This window comes from Lepidochelys kempii, chromosome 25 (genome assembly GCF_965140285.1).
Source record: "Lepidochelys kempii isolate rLepKem1 chromosome 25, rLepKem1.hap1, whole genome shotgun sequence".
In the NCBI taxonomy this organism is placed as follows: Eukaryota; Metazoa; Chordata; order Testudines; family Cheloniidae; genus Lepidochelys; species Lepidochelys kempii.
Window position 1 is genome coordinate 12,356,055 of NC_136404.1, and position 18,798 is coordinate 12,374,852.

At 50.8% G+C, this 18,798-nt stretch overlaps 1 protein-coding gene across 6 annotated transcripts in view; it reads right to left on the bottom strand.

The window, feature by feature from the left end:
- The window catches only part of PTPRS (protein tyrosine phosphatase receptor type S), a 247,445-nt gene extending 230,710 nt beyond the window's left edge, over positions 1-16,735 (bottom strand). For all 6 annotated transcript variants that reach the window (XM_073323722.2, XM_073323721.2, XM_073323720.2 and 3 more), the window contains exon 1: positions 16,530-16,735. The gene's annotated coding sequence lies outside the window, so the exon portion shown is untranslated. The remainder of the gene's footprint in view (positions 1-16,529) is intronic.
- Positions 16,736-18,798: the final 2,063 nt, after the last annotated feature.

The following is an 18,798-nucleotide window of genomic DNA, read 5'->3' on the forward strand; positions in this document are numbered from 1 at the left end:
CCGCTCTTGCGAGGAAGCTATAGGAAATCTCTCTTTTTTTGATCAGGCCTAGTCTACATTTGGGGTTACCTGTTGCTTTTTGGTGGGGTTGCGTGTTACAACTTTCAACAAGGGTTCAACACCGTGGTGCAGGGCACGGAAGCCAGAAAAGTGACCGGCTACTGCAATCCAGGCTTGAATTCACTACACGTTCAACTGAATTTTAAATACAGAGCGTTTACCAGTGGCGTGCGAGCAACTGTCACAGCAATAGCGTCAGACCAGCAGCCTCAGCATTACGGCTTTTATGGTAATTTTCAGGGAGTTACCCAGAAGGCCCTGCAGTGGGAGAGATTTTTCTTGGCAGCGGTCCTAAAATAATGTTTTATGTTTGCGTATGTTGTATGTAAATGTTTAAAAATAAAATAAACTGGGGATGGAGAAAAGAAAGGATCTAACTGGCTGGCTTCTCCTGTTCTGTGATCACAGCATGGAAAGTGCAGAATGAAGAGAAGGGGAGTAGTGGTCCCTGCCCCGAGGAACACACAGTCTAAGGAGGGTGACGAAAGATTCCATTTTAGGGTATTGTTTTGCCTTACAGATGCTCCCCTATGTGGGGGTCCAGCATAACAACACAGGTTAGTGCCCTCCCATTGCCATGAAAAGAGTCACCCCATGCAGCAGTAATTGGTGGGTGGCAGCCTCTTCTTGCCAAGCATTTAGCTGAACTACACCGCTTCTGATCCCCAAATAAGGGTTGTCGCCACAGCCTTCCCTGTCCTGCGCACACCTGATTGCTGCTGGTTTACGACAAACGGCTATTTTACCACAGAGCACAGAGCTTCCCCCCACCAAGGGACAAAAGCACCTCAGTCCCTCGGCTGAGCCGCTGTGGCACTTTGAGGGAGGCAGCTGGAACAGGGAAGAATTTTGGGGCACAAGGAAGGTCTCATTAAAAAAAAAAAAAAAAAGGATTCGTGACTGAACACGAGTCAGGTGGCCAAGAGGGCCAGCCAGGGGAGCAAGAGACTGATTTATATGAATGCTGCAGAGGAAGAGGCGATAGTAGCCATAATCCAGTTGCCCTACAATGTATCCATGGCTATGAAAATCCTGGGGAAACCCCCCCCAACCCACATCTCTTCCTCTTGCTTGATCTTCTGTTAAAAATTTCCCTTTTCTATTCTGAACTCTCAATTGATGAGGGAGAACTACACCCCCACCCACTTATCCCACGTCAGAATTCCCCATGGAAAGAGGCCTGACTGCACTGCTCCATTCACTCAGCGACCCATCCGTTGCTATCGCTTTCTCAGCATCCACAACGATTCCCGTCGGGGCGGAACAGGAACGTCACGTGGACAGTTGGGACCTGTTGCCCAGTTTCCTATGACCTCTGCCTTTCCAACGGACAGGGAGGAAAGGGCGAAAACCCTTCCGCACGTGAGTGACAGTAAAGCAGGCAAGCAGCTGTTAACAGAGAGAAGCCAGGAAGAAGAAAACCCTGATCAGCGTGGGCTCCAAGAAACACCATCCACTTAATTTAGATCTCATGAGCATAAAAAGGAAACCAGATACAAGGGTAGTCAATGGAGAGCAAGATTTAAGCTCCATTGGAGCTTTTTAAAAAATAAAATAAAATAAATCCGTTCATGCAAAGTTTGCAATCCACACACAAGCACCACGGTGACTTGGAAAACCAGCAAATGAAACCAACGATCCACAAAAGTGAAACTGATCAATACAGTTTAATTGTCGCAATGAGCATGAAACGCAGGAAAAACTAAGATGTTGGGGTGGGGTGGGGTGGGAGGGAGGAACAATAAATTAGATTTTTATAAGAATGTCTCTCAGCTTCAATGCTCTATGAAGTTATCAGCAACACAGGGATTTTTAATAGATTTTTTTCCTTTACAGTACCCCTTTAAACAGTTAGCTCAAAGAGATGTTAAGATAAGATTTAACCATCTCAAACACTGAATTTTAAACAAGACCACTGTTTCCTGGAAGAGTTTATTCCATTTTGAGAAATCATGCACGTACCAAAGTATTATCACCCCTTAAAGCCATTTTGAACGCTGCACCTGCCGAGTTTATTGAGAGAGGGTAAACAGCCACAGACACAGGTACTCGCCTCCAGAGATGGAGAGCACTTTGCCTCCAGTTTTGGGACTTATGGACCCAGAGCATGGGGTTAACTGGTGTAACCACACATCTCCTCACACATTTACTGTTTGCAAACGGAAAAGAAAATGAAGTCCACGAAGAGTCAGGACATGCTGCTTAATACCGGGCCCCTTTGGACCCATTGCTGATGGATGCACAGAGGAGCACAAATGTCACCTCGGCGGGAGGGAAAAGGGGAGACAACCCAGACCATTTAGAAAGTTTATTACAACATAGACACAAAGGCAGCACAAATGAGTACATTACAATGCCCATAAGGTGGTGTGTGTGTGTGTGTGTGTGTGTGCGTGCACACACGTGTGTGAGAGATACACATACTATTTAGGACTGGTTTACATCAGAAGACTTGCATGGGTTTACCAGAACTGGTATTTAAAGTCAGTTTATTTACACCCATGAAAACTTGTAACGTAATACAGATGCCCTTAAACCAGCTTAACACTCACTGTAAATCAGTTTAGCAAGACATCAAATTAAACTAAACTGATTTAACCAAAGCTTAAGCCGGTTCAAGTGCATCTACATTAGTGGTTTGTCCAGTTTAGCTAAATTGATTAAAAACCCCATTCAGTTAAACCATAGCAAGTTTTCTAACGTACCCCAGTCCTTACACTTGCAAACACTGCCATGGAAAAAACTGAAACAGGCTGTATTATTGCATCATAATAGCAGCCAGAGGCCCCGGCCTCGTTGTGCTAGGAGCTGTACAAACATAACGAAGTTGGTCTCTGCCTTGAAGAGCTCACAATCCAAGTGTAAGACAAATGATTCAACAGACAGGGGGAACAGGAAAAGAGAGACCACAGTAGTCAGAGATGGAAAAATTGGGTCTGGCAAGGGGCATTCTGTTGAAAGGCAGGATATTACATCCCTAGCAGAGGGACCACAAAGCTATGGCCAGGATCCAGAAGGGAGGTACATACTAATGTGCCTTCCAAGCCCTCAAGAGAGGCACATATCCCAGCACTTCAGTGTAGGGGCCTCTCCTCTGAAAGCCAACAGCTGGGCTCCAGTAACCCCTTGTCACCCGTCCCATTCCTCTCTGTAAACAAGCTGCCAGGGAAAATAAATAGTTACTAACCTGGTCATTAATTGGACTTTGGCAGAGCTCTTCCAGGGCACTTCAGAGGAACCCATCAGATCTAAATGGACATGCTCATCAGCACGAAGTAGTGGGCCCCACAAAATGTTACACTTCAGTTGGGAAAAGGAAGCTGGTTTGGAACACGCCCAGCTTGTTTGTGGGGTATAATTCCAGGACTTAAAGTGAAAGAATTTTTAAAGTTGCAATTAATTCTTACAATCATCTTTTTATTACCACAATACCTAGAGACCCCAACGAAGATCAGGGCCCTGTTGTGCTAGCATTGTCCAGAGGGCAAGACACAGGGCCTGCCTCACAGAGCTGATGGTCCAAGCTGAAATCAGAGTGGCAGGGGAAGAGCGGACCGAGAAGTGGCTTGCCCAGGGTCACACAGCAGGCCAGCGTCAAAACTGAGCAGGGAACTCAAGTTTCCAAATGTCTAGACCTGTGTGTGATGCATTCGATCAGGGGTTCTCAACCTTCTTCTTTCTGAGCCCCTCCCCAACATGCCATAAAGACTCCACAGCCCACCCGTGCCACAACTGTTTTCTACATATAAAAACCAGAGTCGGCATTAGGGAGCAGCAAGCAAGGCCACTGCCCAGGACCCCACATCACAGGGGGCCCCACAAAGCTAAATTGCTCAGGCTTCCACTTCAGCCCCAGGTGGCAGAGTTCAGGGCCCCGGCCTTTAACCCCTCATGGCGAGGCTTCAGCTTTCTGCCCTAGGCCCCAGCAAGTGCAACACTGGCCCTGCTTGGCCCTGAAAGCTGTTCACAGCCCCCACAGGGGGCCCTGGACCTCTGGATTAGATCACAATCTCTAAATTAAAGTCAAAGCACTGGGATCCTCAGACAGGGGAGGGGGAGGGAGTAAGGCTCATTAGTAAAACTGGAAGGATCTGACACTAATTTACTTTTCACCAATATTTTACATTTTCACGCTGCTTAGGCAGTGAAACTAGACTGGTCAATTTCACATTTGCTCATGATCACTTTCACCATTTGATTTCTCATGATGCATTTGGACTTTCCAGGCAGCCTGGGAGTGTTTGAGATCTCCCTACCCTCGCCCTCCACAAACTCATGGTAAAAAAGGTTATTTGTGGAATGCTTTTTGTTTTTTAAATAATGCAGACATTCATAAGTTCCAGCAGGTTTCGTAACACCCTTTAGACTCAAAATTCAAAAGTCAACAGTACCCATTTAATGCAACTGAATAACCTCTCTCGGCTACAGATCTGGATTGCCAACGTGGACGTGGTTAGGGCTGGCTTCACTGTACCTTACCCTGCAGTCTTGTAATTGCTACAAAATTATATTTTAATTAGAAACTAAGGTTTGGAATACAATCCATATGCTGAGGCGGGCCAAAGGAGATCACTCCAGTGGACAAGCTATGTTTCATCTCCCTGCCCACTCAGTCCCCAAAGAGCATGGAATAGTGGATGAACAGCTGTGGAAGCCATATACATTTACTTTATAGTAAGCAAAGCAGTTAGATGGGACTTGTCCAGTTGCATCGGGTTAGGTAGATTTTTTTCCAGAATGTTGAACCTACCAGGGGCACAAGGCAAACTAGCGCCAGAAAGGATTCCCATCCAGACGCCCATCTCTAGCTAACCCAATGCTTATCATGGTCTCAGCCCCACTGTGTGGTGTCAAAGCGTTAGTCTATTTAGCTATTTGGGCCAAGTGCTTCAGGGCGTCCCTGTTGAGTTACGCCACACGAGCCCGGTAAGCTGTCGGACCAAACGCTGCGTTATGCTGCCATGAACTGGGCTGGCCTTTCTTCATCATTACCTGCCAAATCAGGAAAACTGGACTTTCAGTGGTCTTACCACCACCAGGTGATTAACTCTGCGAGTCAGGCCTAAAACTGGATTTGGAGAATGTCCAGTCTGCACCCGATTTGGGATATTTGAGTCAGTCTGTGTCAACACTCCTGAACAGACCTGGGATGGGAGCAATCAATCCTAAACCATCCCTTTCCATAAATACCTTTTAAATACGGAGACCTGGGACCATGCCCTGAATCAATAACAATGTATCAGCTGCTCTAATGACCTGCCTAGCTGGACATCGGAGATCTCTTTATCCCAGATGAAGATAAAGACAACAGAATTCAGCGTGCATTTCACTGCGACAATTCACACTGCATGAAGAAAGGGATATTTTCCCCTAAAAAAATCAAGTGAATGTTATTCATTGCCATTGAGAGAAAAACCAGACCCCTTCTCCTTTAGGACACAAGCTGCATTTAGCCACTCTTCCATACTGGCCTGAGATGGTTAAACTGTAAGTCCCTTGGAGCAGGGACCGTCTTTTTGTTCTGTGTTTGTACAGCGCCTCGTGCAATGGGGTCCTGGGACATGACGGGGGCTCCAATAATAGAAATAATCAATCCATAGAGGCTAGGGAAATGCAGTCTCACCAAATTATCTTAGAAGGGGTTTACAAACATTAGCTAAGACTTACCCCTACTGCTGCAAGGCTGGTAAGCGGTAACCCCATTTTACAGATGGGTTTACCGACACCCAGAGAGGCCGAGTGACTTGCTTAAGTTCTCACAGTAAGCCAGTCGGGAACAGCGCCCAGGAGTCCTGACTCCCAGTCGTCCTGCCCTAGCCTCTCGATCAGACTCCCCTTTGACAGAGCAGGGAGTTCAACCCAGGAGCCAGTCCTGTCCATCTCCTGCTCTACCCACTGACCACACTGCTTCTCAGTGCTCACTACTCCACCTGCCTCCTCCTCGTAGTGAAGATTAAAATGCAACTGTTCTATAAACAGGATTTTTCACATGCAAACAGGCCTGCTCAGTCTCCTTCCCAGGACATTTAACTGGAGTCCGTTAGCAAAGCAAAGCAGGAGTATTATTTCATTTCGAGGTGCCTATTACTCCACTAGAAAAATGTATACCTTTCCCCTTGTGAAATACGGGACCTCGCTGCACACAGGAAGGAGGAAAGTGCTAGCAAACTCATTGGTTAATAAATCAATCTGGCAGGGAACAATTAACAGTTTCCAATAATCAATTAGGCAGGAGCAGCAATTCTTTCCCATCCAGCAATTGATCTGAAATATGGCCCCTTTTGTAATTACCGCCAGTTGGGTGTGTTTCGGCACAGTGCACGGCCAGCTAATGGCTGCAGGCTTGGCAGCTCACTCCAGATGCACTGAGAATCAGGCTGCGGGGGGGGGGGGGGGTTGTTGCTCACGAGTCACACCCTGACCCCAAGCCAGGCCTTGTATTTCAACAGCAAAGGGAGACACGAATGCAGGGGACTGGCATTCAGCCTCCTGTTTAGGATCAAGGCACTCCTGGAAGCCAGGCAAACCATAGGGGTACTTTGCACTTCTCTTTGCACTTCATCTGAGGATCTCAAAGCCTTTCACAAATGTAAGTTAAGCTTCCCAGTACCTCATGGGTAAATACATTACACCCATTTTACATATGAGGAAAGCAGAGGCAGGGGTAAAATCAAGCAATATGCCCACGGTCACACAGTAAGTCAACAGGCAGGTTGTGATTAAAACCAGCGCTCACGACTCCTGGCCCTATGCTTTCGCCACCAGACCACATAGGACAGGCACATGACAGCTTCACATGGAAAACACTGGATATTGACTGCAAACAAATGGCACCGCGATGCATCCTGCTGTTTGGGATACAGGACTTCAGAGAACAAGGATTCTCCCTCTCAATTACTACTTCATAACCGACCTCTCAGCAGGAAGCAAGATGCTCTGTCCTAGTCCCAGAAACACCTAGAAGTAGTTTTGGTCCAAGCAGGTAATGACCAGTTGCTTCCCACAACCACACTCCAGACAGGCTGCAAGAAATCAATCATTTCAGCCCCAAGCACAAAACCATCCTCCCTTTGGGGTCGATGCGGCCTGCATGGGGTTCACAAGAAGGTAATCAGAATGACCCCTAACTAGAAAGTCTTCTTGTCCCTCCCACCCTGAGCCAGCACCTCTCCAAATGCTGAGCACTGGAATCCACTGTACTCGAAGGACATCCAGAATCTGAACAGGGGAAGGAAAAGGTGGACACCCACTTTTTCTGCCTTCATCCCCCTTCCAGACAATAAGGCTTGGAGCACTGAGATAGAAGGAAAGAGAATGGAAAATATCTTCTCTACTCCCTTGACATGCGCACACCTGCCCCCCACTCACGCGAGGGCCCAGGAAAAGGAGAGAAGCGCTTGGCCAGTACGGTCCCACCCAGCGCAGAGAGAAGTGATAGTGAGTCATGCCAAACGGAGATGAAGGATGGTTATATTGCTAAGCTAGGACTTGAGACCTAGGCTAGATTCCCAGCTCCACCACAGACTTCCTGGGTGACCCTGGGAATGTCACTTAAGTTTCTGCTCGTCCCCTGTAACGTGGGGCTAATAGCACTGCCCCACCTCACAGGGATGCTAGCATTAAAGACTGCAAGGTACTCGATACTACACATAGACGTATATTAAATAGAGCAGATACAAGAGGACACCACCCAGTAAGGGCATTTGCCCAAAGATGTGGGCCTGTGACGAGATGGGAAAGCAAGCAAGGGGGTGGGAAGTGGAAGAGCTGAAGGAGGCCGCGTGGGATGGGGTAGCACTCCCCACAGGAGATGAAGCACACTGCTGGTTGGCATTGCTCCGAGCGGAAAGGCTGCCCTGCCTCCCAGGCGTTTGCAGCCAGCGGGTTTTCACACCCTACATTGATGTTCTTGCCTATAAACCCTGCAAGAGTGCTGAACGCAGGAGGCTCCTCCTCCAGGGGCCCATCCTTGGTGATTCAGAGCAGCCACACATTTCCCAGAGCCTCCCGCCTCCCCATCATTTCAGGGGGACCAGAGACCTCCTGTCTTTAAAGTCACCAAGTCTACAGCTCTCCCCACGGGCTTAGTGACCCCAGCATCTGCTTCTCACAGTCTCAGTCTCTTGGTGATGGGGAGGGAAATGGAATTAAACACACAAGCTTATCCTTGTGGCCAGTAATTTCTTTAGTGCCTGCCAGCTCAAAGAATCCAGAGCACATGCCTACAGAGGCGCTGAGATGCAGCCACCTCGCTGGTGGAGCACAGTAGTTATGCACAGCAAAGAGGAAAGGAGAGAAACGGAGAGTCTGGCCAATGACACCTGGGCCTTGGGACCTTTAGCATCCAAGCAGGTCAGAGCTCAGTTTGTCGAGGGCTCAGCTGAAGGAGCAGACGTGCACAAGCCATTGAATTCCACCTCCTGCTCAGACCAAGCTCCTTCCACTCACAGCAAGCACACGTGGGATCTGAAGTGCGACACAGTTCTGCACCGTGAGTCACTGGTTAATTTGCACCCTATGAGAAATGAAAAATTGACTGTTTTTACAGTTTTCCCCTGAAGTTCCTGAAACACGGTTCAAGAGCACTGGATGAAAAAAACAAGAAGAGAATCCTGTTAACTCTGTCTCCAGAGCATTTTGCTTTGTGTGGCTTCTAGGCAACTGTTGCCACAGCTGCCGCAGTGTTAGATTGATTGGCTACCTGATGGTCAGGCCCATTCTTGATGGCGACCCGCAGCTTATATCAGCCACCATCCCCCCAAGGCATTCCATATTCATCTGCCTCCCAGCACACCAGCCAGCATCACGCCGGGGGAGCAACAGCTGTCCCACCACGACACACCCAGAGTTCCATGTTCCGGCCCGGTGACACACACAGAATCCACCTCTTAACTGATCAAGATGGTGTATTTCATTCAGAAATCAAACCCCTCCCCACCCCTTCAGCATCTTCTCCAGATTAAAGAGCGTTTTACCACCCCCATCCCATCAGCAGCGCTTCACTGGAGGTCTCCTACACAACTGTCAAGCCACGTGGCTTTTGCAAACAGGGGTGGATTATATTCCAATCTGACGTGACGCAGTGTTTAAGATTCAAACCCCGCCCATGCAAATCCAGACACTGTGCCTGGTGCCATCTCCTCGGAAAGATGAAGTTGCCATGTCAATGGGGTTTTTGGGGGGTCAGACTCTGCAGGGGGCACATCACCCTCAGAGTAAAGGGACAGGCACACTGTCACCAAGACATTGGAGGTACTTTTCATAGCCACCCCCTGCTTGTCTTGCAAGCGAGTCAGGCTGGAGCTGGGCTTGCCCACTGCTTCAGCTCTGAGTGTAAATTAAAAAGTATGCACACATACACACACAGAGAGCGAGATGGGTAGAAAAAGAGAGAAATGGCATTGGGAAGCTCCATCAATAATTTCTAGACATAGGGGACAACAGGAAGATGCTGCCTTTTATCATTCCCTTTTGGAAAAGGTTTTTTTTTGGGGGGGGGGGGGGGTGGAAAGCACACACACTGTTCGTTTCTGTTCAGCTAGCCAGCACCACTCTGACAACCCCACTTCCCTGGAGAGCTCAGCTTCCCCAGGGAAAGAGAGGGGAACCCAGCTGTATCTCTTAGCAAGAGCAGGCAGCCAGAAGCCGGGGGAGGAGGGTACACAAGCTTTTAGTGCCCAGCGCTAAGCAAGCAGCAGTTGCAAGTCCGCTGGAAGTCAGATACAACCGCTTTAAACCAAGGGGGGGGAGGATTCAGCAGTGGGTGGAAAATGTAAACCGCCCATGCTGCAAACATTAGAGGGGGGGGGGGGGGAGGCAGGGAAGGACACAGAACCAGGATCAGAGGCCAGACAGTGCAGGCAGCATCTCTGCAGGGTTGATGAAAACCATTTTCCTTTTAGAGATGCTTGCCCCGAGTCTCTTAGCATTTGTTCCTAGTTCCTCATCGCCCTTGGAACAAAGCACGGCTGCATGTTAATGTTTTATACTATTAATCTAACAGCAATGCCAAAGACTAAAAGCAAGAGCAGTTCCTTGCAGAGCAGGAGATGCTACACTCCCTGAATACTTGGATGGCTCTGCAAAAAAAAAAAAAAGACGACTAATAAAAAAATCCAAGCCAAACACACAGACTCCACATCCTAATATTTTCAATTGGTTTTGATTGATTCTGTAAATTGTGCTTTAATGCAGTCAGGAGAAAATTGCTCCAAGCTGAAAACATTAAAGCATTGTCAATTATCCCCCAAACATGTTCGGTTTACTTCTCTTCGGTTTTAGTACGTTCCTCCACTCTGCATTGGTAAGACACAGGCATCACAGATGCAACAGTAGGCTTCAGGGATCCAAGAGTCATCAGGACTTACATTCCCCCCCAGCAAACCAGTGGTTTTGTGCAGTCCTGTCTTCTGGGACTGGGGCAGAGCCAATTCCCCTCCAACCCGAGACAGCAGAAGCACCACTAAAAGCAGACCCATAATTTAACTTTGTCCTTCTCATCCAAGGATCAGAGCACTTCAGAAACATCGACTGATCGTCAGCACTCCCTCCCAGCCATGGCAGCATCGCTCGGATACACCCACTTTACAGATCTGGTGCAAGGCAGAAGCAACTTGCTCAAAGTCACACCGGGAGTCAGCGGCAGAGCCCAGGAGTCCAGAGGCTAATGAGACAACCACGCCTCCCAGAAGGAGGCTGTCGTTAAGGAAGGGAACCAAATACGAGGGTTTGGCTGACAATTAATATGCAGCACAGAGGTAAGAGAAAAATCTATTCACTCATCAACTGCTACTGCTCCCACTCATAGCCCCCAGACTTTTATTGGAAAGAAGAGATTCTCCAATACATACCGTACCTTCCATCTCACACCCAGCTGTTCCACCACACAAGAAGCCACAAACACAACAGAAGCCAGCACATTCTCTCAACAGCGTTTAATTTTCAATTCCAAGAAAAAGGGATGAAGCACGTCAATGGATGAGCTCTTAGCTCTCCCCTTTCCACCAACACTTACAGAGAAAGAGAGAGCGAGAGAGAGCGCACGAGCGCACACTCACTACACCAACACACGCCTGAGGTCCCATCCCGGTAAAAACCCTGCACTGGCAGGATCCAGAATGGCCACGGATTGGGATGTGGCATTAGCTCAGAAGTCATGGCTGGAAGCAGCGAGTGGCATCTTTGCGGCTCAGAATGCTTGGTGGCCAATTACCTTCCACCCCCTCACCCACACTGCCCCCAAAAAGTCAATTACTATTTCCTTAAAGATCAGGGTTTCTTCAGCCCCAGAACTACACAGAACGTATCAATACAACAGACTGACAGGGGATAATGTAGAGGGCAAACAACCTCACACAAAGGAATAAAAGATCTTGAGCACGAGGGATATGGGGTTCCCCTAAAGAGAAGAAGCGACCCTAATACTCTCTTCCCTTCCTCCCCATAGCCAGTCACCGTCACATGCAAAAAGCAAGACGACACACCTGAGAGCCATCCTTCTGTGCGGAACTGACAGAGAAGAGGGTGTTTTTTAATCCATCAGCGTTTCCAGTTGAACACCACAGACCGATGCCGTCGCGGCAGAGTAGGTACTACCAGAGGCAGGCCTGGAGACCTTATCCTGTGATAAATCCATTTGGTTCTGACAATATTCTACCGCTCAAACCCCTCAAACACTACAGGTCGTTTTACTCATCATCTGGCTGCATCCAGCAGCTTCCCCCACCCGGCCACCCCACGCACCTAAAAACAAAGGGGAGCCACTGAAGTGCCAATTTACATGCAGTGCATAGCTGACGGAGAGTGGAGGGGGTGGGGGAAGTCTCTTAAGTCTTCAAGACAAGAAGTTAGAGAGGAATTGGCTCTGCTGTCTGTCAGTCAGCTGCAAGAGGAGCAACCTGAAATGTTACAAATTGGTGTCCAAGGGTGAAGAAGAAGTTAGTTTTCGAACTAAGTGAGGTAGGAAGAAGGGCGGAATCATCTCCCCGCAATGACTTCCCTGTGATGCTGTGAGTTGAGGTCATGGCATCTCTCTGTGCACTGCCTCACTTTCCTAGGCGGTTTCTCTTTCCCCTCCATCCCCTTTCTCCACATTGCACCTAATTATGCCAATCCTCCATAGGATTAGAGCACCATTAGACACAGCAGGTAGAAATCCTATTACCAGGAGTGTGGGGGCAGCTTCAGTCTCCAATGCTGGAACCTGGCTCGGAGAGACTGCAATTGTCATCTGTTGCCTGTCTCCCTCCATCATGGTACTTTAGAGAGGCAGAGTTGCACTATTGTTGATATCAGAAACCCAGATTATAAGTGACCACTGTAAAATCCAGGTTTTGTAATAACCTGGGCTTCTGGCATCTCTGTAACTCTGAGCCTTTGTTAATTTTGTTAGATCCTACCCGGCAGGTGGCTGTAATCCGACAAGAGTGTCACCAGTTGCACTTACTTGCCTTGGATTTGCGTGGATGTGCACGCACACAGAGCACGCCATACCTTTTTAAATGGACCATATGCAAATGCCTGTGACCCTTTTCTGACTCCCAATTTGACTGTGGACTCTCTCTTGATTAACAGCCATATGAGATCTCAAATACCTTTGCAGTGAGCAAGCACAGACACACAGCACCACACACCTGTTAAACAGGAATATAAAAAGAGCCTGGATTCCCAGAACCCATTAATAACCCCCCTGGCTAAAGCAGCAAGTGCCTAACAGGGGAAAGAATTGACCGTTTGCCACATTTTTTCCCCAAATGGGCTGCCCAAATCAATCAGGTGTTTTAACAGTGTATGGCTAAAGCCGGAGGCCTCTCCCAGGGATGCTGGTGTCACACCCAATTTCCGTGAGATTAAAAAACCCGATTCAAAAGCCACACACGCAGGTCTTTCTCAGATCCAGAGCGGAAATATGAATGCATCTTGGACAAAACGGAGTATTTAGTAGAATATATACGGTAATCAAAGACCAGCCCTCCTCCACCCCCCCCCCCAACAATACAAAGGGTCTAGCAATCACATCGACTCAGCGCCAGGCAAATCCAGGATTCCTGTCGAAGGCTGGCTACACGGAGAGCCAGCCTGAATGAACCTACTTGCCGGCAGAGGCTTTTCAGACCCTATATACAGGTGCAGCAGCAGGTAAAATACACCAGGCTATTTCCCTGATTGAAGGAGAGAACACTGATCTCCTACAGAGCCAGCCCAGAGGGAGGGGTCAGTGGGAAGCAGATTAAGCTCTCTTATTCAGGGCTGGTGATAACCAAATCCTAATTCGCTCAGATAGGGCCCCTCTCAGCATGTGCCATGTCCCCTTTCCTGTCCAGTTAAGCCATGCCAAATAAATACATAAAACCCAAACCACAGAGAAATTAAGAAGTGCAACTCAAGAAACCCCAGGTGTCATTTAATGATGAACCAAAGAGCAAGAACAAACGGAAAAGACAAAAAAAAAAAGCCAGAGCAGGAGATACAGCTACCAAGACCCAGGACATCCCCTTGGGAACAATGCAATCAATCCAAACACACCCAGATATACAGTGAATGCAGGCATGAGCAGTTTTCAGGAAGGCTGGAGGGAGGGATCCATGTTCCCACCCCCCACCCTCGGGAAGCACCGTATGGTGATTTAGGGGGTGGCCACACAAGGTAACTAAAAAGATAACAGGAAAGATGGTGTCTGTTTCCACCAAGCCTGCCGATAAGGGATGATACAATTAGGGAGGGTCCTACAAGTCACACGGAGCTGTGATGAGCGAGAGCAACCCTTCCAAACAAGCAGAGGAAAGGAGGCTCTTTGGACGCTTGCTTACAAGAGTAAAAGGCAGGGGACACACAGCAGCCACCCCTCTGTTAAAAGACGAACAAGTTACTTGGTTACACATCAAGAGTTTCCGCTTTTCAAAACGTTTACTGCTCCAGCCCCAAGTTAACCAGCGTCTACACCGAAGTGAGATGTCAGGGTTATTTCTCCATCTCTTATGTGATTCGTTCCCTTTTCCCGGACACGGCTAAGCCATTTGTGGCTCATAAAGGTACTTCAGAGGAACAATTCCCCCTCCTTTTGAAATACACCAGATAGCACGTATTAAACTACCCATTGGGGAGGAATATCACCCCAAAATCTCCTCTAAGAAGGGATTTTTCAAACCCCCACTGCAGGTGCCTGAGCATGTACCATGATTTCTTGAAGCCACCTTCTGATCAGCAAAATGTACAGGCCATTTACAATGCCTCTGGGGAGTGGAGAAATAGAGACCAGGCTTGGTGTCTACGTGATGGAAAGGAAAGCTGTGACAACAACAATACATGCTTGGGCGAGGGGTAGAAAAATCACATAGGGGAAAGAGACCTACTTGTGCACAGGATGGCACGAGCTACATGACGCCACAACGGGACCTACGAGCAGCTGGGTGTAAGCGGACGAAGCAATTGCTTAGGGCCCCAAGCAGCTCAGGGAAGCCCCAGTTTAGTATTACCCCCAAAATACTGTTCCTCTCCTTTAATGCAGACCAAACAAGTGTATTTCCATGTGCTGGGCTGCTATATTTTTGGGTTCATGGAAATAATGCAATTAATAGGTGAAAAGGAAAAGGGATCAGGACCCCCAAAATATTCCTGTTTAAAGTCTCCAGTGGGCTAACATCACCTCTGTCCATAAGGCATAGCCTGCAAGTTGTGGGGAACACAATGTGACACAGGCAACAAGCCAGGGTGCACCATGAGTGCGCAGGCCTGCCGAGCAGGGGCAGGCCACACGCATGCCATAAGAGGCATGAGACATGGGAAAGGCATCGCCATGGGGCAACATGTCAACACAACCAGAGCAGAGCGGGCAATGGAGCTAACGAGGCAGCAGGTGAGCTGAGCAGGATTTCTGGTGCCCAGGGGAAGAGGCGCTGAGTCAACAGAAGGGGGCAGGATGCCCACAGGCTGGGGAGCAAAGCTGGACACTGGCGGCTGTGCGTGGAAGCTGGAACGTGGGGGACAGGCTGGGCTATGCACATCGTGGGCTGGAGAAGGGGTGTTTCTGGAGAGTGGGAGGCTGTTTCGCTGTGCGGAGAGGGAGGAGAGCAGGGCAGCAGGGAGGGAGGAGAAGCAATGGGGGGGGATCCTCAGGACTGGCGGGGGGGGGCGAGGAGGGGATTCCCTCGTGGGACTTATCCACAGACCTCAGGCATTGCAACATCCTCCCAGCAGCATCGCTTGTAGAAGTCAGGGCACTGGGAGGAGCTCCTTGCCAGCAGCCTCCTCCCTGGTACCCAAGTGCAACGCCTGCCAAGGATGCAGCTCCCCACCCTCGCCAGCGCAATGGCCGGTTGCACCAGGGCGCATCTTCAGCGCCCAGCTCAGCGCAAGCCCGGAGCCAGCCTCCTCCGCCGCCACGGCCGGGTCCCAGCGGAGCTTCCCCCCTCCCGAATCCCCCGTGCAATGCTCAGGGCTCCGCAGCGGAGCTTCCCCTCTGCCGTCCCTTTGTATCCAGCGCCTGGCTGTCCCCAGCGCATCCTTCCCGAGCCTGCCAGAGCGAGCGCCCCGGAGCCTCCCCTGCCCGGTGCAATCCCCCCTTGACTCGGATGCACCCTGCCTTCAGCCCCAGGGGAGCCCCTCCCCAGCGCTTTCCTGCGTCCTATCTGGAGTGAACCCCCCGATGCTTGCGCGCGATTTTCCTGCCTCCTCAGGACAGCCTCACTGCAACCTGCCTCCTGCCCAGCACAGCCCCCTCCCCAAATCTACCCTCCCCCTCTCCCAGCGGAATTCTCACCTCCACCCACTGCAATCTGGCCCGAGTTCAATCCCCCTCACTCCCCAAATCTCCAGAGCTCGGGCGCTGCCTGACCCTGTCCCCAACGAAGCCCCACCCCAATTCTCCATTGCAACCGCCCCCCCCACTGTAACTCCCGATGCTCCGCTACAACCTCCCCGCTTCTGCTCCATTGCACCCTCTCCCCCCGCAATGCACCCTCCCCTGCTGCTCCAATCCACCCTGGCCCAACACCCCCTCAGAGCTCCATTGCAATCTGCCCCCCATGTAACCCCCCCCCTCCTGCTCCACTGCAACCTCCCCACACCCCAATCTGCCCCCCCATGAAACCCCCCTGTCCTGCTCCATTGCAATCCCCCTGCTGCTCCATTGCAACCTCCCCACGCCCCTAAGGCTCCATTGCAACCCCCCCAGTTCACCCCTCCTCCTGCTCCATTGCAACCTCCCCACGCCCCTAAGGCTCCATTGCAACCCCCCCCAGTGCACCCCTCCTCCTGCTCCATTGCAACCTCCCCACACCCCAATCTGCCCCCCCATGAAACCCCCCTGTCCTGCTCCATTGCAATCCCCCTGCTACTCCATTGCAACCTCCCCACGCCCCTACGGCTCCATTGCAACCCCCCCCGTGCACCCCTCCTCCTGCTCCATTGCAACTCCCGCTGCTCCCGGGCAACCTGCCCCCCCGGGCTCCAGCGCATCCCCCACCCCTTACCTGCCGGCTGGGCTGCCCGCTCACATCCTCGCCCGCCGTCCGGCCGGAGGAGGCGCATTAATCCCGGGCAGCCCCCTCCTCCCCCGGACCCGCTCGGCTCCCGGCTGAGGATGCTGCGCGGAGGAGGGGGCGGGCGGGCGCGCGGGGGACACTGCGGCTCCGGCTCCCTCCCGGGCTCCAGACACTCTCACAGGTGATGTCATTCCCCGAGCCTCCGCCGCCTGACGTCACCGGGGGGCGGGGCCCAAAGGCGGGGGTGGGAGAGGGGGCGGGGCGGGCAACGTCACCGCGGAGGCCAGGGAAGCCGGCGCCGCGAGGCCGGCCAATGGCAGGGCGGCGCCGCCGTCACGCGGGCAGGGCGGGCCGCGGGGGCGGGGGGGATTTAAAGGGCGAGGCGGACGCGGCGCACGTGGGCGCGGGAGCACGTGGCGCGCGGGGGGATTCGAAGGAGGGGCCCGGGCGCGCGCGCGCGGGGGGGGGGGAGAAGAGACCTCACGGTGCAAAGAGCATCGAAAGGGACGGGGGCACATTGCGGGAGGGGGATTGTAAGGGCAGAGGGTGGGGCCCCCTGCTGCAGCTGGGGGCGGTTAAAGAGCAGGGGGCAGGAGGCGAGAAGGAAGTTTTTCAAGGCGTGGGGGGGGGTTGTGGATCAAAGGTCAGGGGGAGAGCCGGGACAGGGGGGCAAAGGCGGGGGAGGGGGTTAAAGCCAGGGAGAGCAGCTGGTGTGAGTCAGGCAGCTCACTGGAGGAGGGCAGCCCTGGGTCCGGCCTGTTGGCCAAGCGGCTGGTCCTGCAGCAGCTGCCTGCAGGGCTAGGCCTGCAGTCCCTCATTTGCAAGGGAGATTGCCTGACTTCAGCGTTGGCTCTGACCCCGGGTTGTAGTATTGCTTTTAACTGGTCACACACAGGTAACCTGCACAAGATCATCTACTAACAGCTAACTCCCTGTCTGCTGCTCACCCTTGTGCAGAAAGACCGCTCGAACCCTAAGCATCGCTTACCTCCCCTTTAACCCCTGCAGGGACTTAAGTGCTACATAGACCTTATGCTAGCTCTCCCCAGAGGGGTGAATTTCACCCGGAGAGAATAATGAGTGAGCTAACACAAAAGCACAACCCAGGATAGGCACTTTGATCTGGAGGTATTTCCCCTCACGTGCCGCTCAGTGAGACGTTTGAGAAGTCTCATCATAGAATATCAGGGTTGGAAGGGACCTCAGGAGGTCATCGAGTCCCACCCCCTGCTCAAAGCAGGACCGATCCCCAGCTAAATCAATCACCATCATTATTATTTTTTTAACCTCCCATATTCATATTGTCACATCTTGACAGAGCCCTGTGTGCCCACTGGAGGTTTTGAAGTCCTGCCAGAGATGCCAGCTGTCAGGAAAACAAAAAACACTGCAGTTCAAGGCTTCCAATCCCATAATTGCATCCCCATGTTCATATTTATTTTCATCAAATGCAACACGGGGGCGGTTTATTGAGAGCTCTACAGATGCACTCATCACGCACTTTCCTGAGGGTGCTGAGGTCTGGGCAAAGGGACTTTGGTTACTTAATCACAGAATCATTAGAAGTAGAGGCAGAAATGACCTGCTAATTCCTCTAGGCCATCCCTCAGCCAGTGTGGGATTGTTTGCTGCAGTATATTTTGTACCCTGGCTGGCTGGCTTGACATCTGTCACCATCAGTGCAAAGACTAAAACGTTTATGTACTTCTGGCATGTCAGCACTTTCGTGACCAGATCTAGATCTTCTGTTTCAGGGAGTGTCTGGATTCTCCCCATTTATATTGCCATTATGTTGGGAGATCATGAGGGCAATATACGTACCTAGGCAGAGACGACAGATAGATAGGGAGCCCTTCACATTTCCATAAAATGAAGCAAATGCTACCACCATCGTATTTAAAGTCTCGAACCTGCAGACAAACTCCAGCGCAAGCGAGAGGAGGTTTAGCGCAGGGGCACGTAAAGTTCAGTGCTTGGTGTAGCCCTCTGTAATGAAAGTTAAGTCTCAAGCCCCTGAAATGTAACCTTTGGGAAGCAAATAAAAGCGTTATCCTCATTCCTGTTACTCATGGAGTGCTGTGTGTATATGCATTGTGTATACGTGAAAAGAAAAGTGCTACCTACAGGCAGCCTTGATTCTGTATTAGGCCTCTGTTATCACATATACTCACCACCAGCATATCCCTTTGTGTCAGGACGCAGCATTGTAGGGGTTCTTCCTCTGGTGCCCCCTTCACATCCTACTTCCACAGTGGTC